Consider the following 1195-nt stretch of genomic DNA (forward strand, 5'->3'; position numbering starts at 1 on the left):
TGTCAGTTGGTAACCTGGTGTAGGGGTGCAAGAGCAGCTGGTTCACTGTGACTTGGGATAATTCTTCGAGTCAGTTGTGGAGAAATTTGAGGAGGCAAGGGGCAAAGAGGAAGAGAATGGAAATCAGTACTAATGGGCCTACGAGGGGAAGTAGCCATGCAGTTAAAGGGGATTGGAACCACACAAGTGGGGAGTTGTTGATCTGGTTTTTTCTACATAGATCTTCACTCAGGCGGTTCAAGGTGTTAACATTTTCTTCTATGAGGCCAGATTGGTTGATATAGTAGCAAAACTCTTCTCCGAGAAAAAGGCATGTTCCTCCTTTTTCGGCTGTCAGCAGGTCAAGAGCTCATCGGTTCTGTAAAGTAACTTGAGCTAGAGAGGTTAGTTGGCATTGTAAGGTGGTTAAAGAGTCTGCTGTGGTTTCTATTAGGAGCTGTAACTGATTTTCTAGTTCTCACATTGATGTGATACTGTGCCCCAAAGCCCCCACTCCCAGTCCGACAGCTAAGGTGGTGGAGGCTAGAGAAAGACCAATGATGATAGGAAGGAAGGCTGCTCCCTTTTCCCGGGTTGGAGGGGTAGAAAGGATAGAGAACTCAGCTTCTATGTAGAGGATAAGTTGGGAATGATAGTTATTGGGAGGCAAGGACCTTCTGTGGAGGAATTGATGCAGGAAGTTATTGTGCCATTACACCAAAAGAAGGTATGGTTATTGTTGGGGTGCATGGTACCTTTTATAGGTAGATAGTGTGTACAGTTAAGAGCAGAATAGGGGAGGAAACATACAGGAGGTAGGGTGGCATTAATGAAAGTAATAGGGAGGTGTAGGCTGTGTGTCCTGGCAGGTGGCAGAGGAGGAGAAGGATGGAAAGTCAGTGTTGTGTACGGAAATAGCAGTTAATAGGGGTCGAGTTAGTAAGGCACATAAGAAGCAATGAGAAGTATTGGTGATGCCGGTAGCATTGAGGATGTTGGCCCCTTCCTGTATAAAATGGAGCCAAGAAAAGGAAGGTGTAGGTATGCGCTTTCAGGGGTTTGTGGACAGAGCTTGTTGTAATGTCTGTTCTGCTTGCGCTATGTGTAGTTTTGTGTTGAGAAGTTGGGAAACAGAGGCGGACTGTGTTAGGCACTATTGTTTCTTAATTAGTATGGTTTCTATTGGAGCACTGCTGGTGGCCCAGGGGTACAGTTT

The sequence above is a fragment of the Orycteropus afer genome, unplaced genomic scaffold (assembly GCF_000298275.1).
Source record: "Orycteropus afer afer isolate SDZICR_OR568_19922 unplaced genomic scaffold, OryAfe1.0 scaffold00455, whole genome shotgun sequence".
NCBI classification, from domain to species: Eukaryota; Metazoa; Chordata; class Mammalia; order Tubulidentata; family Orycteropodidae; genus Orycteropus; species Orycteropus afer.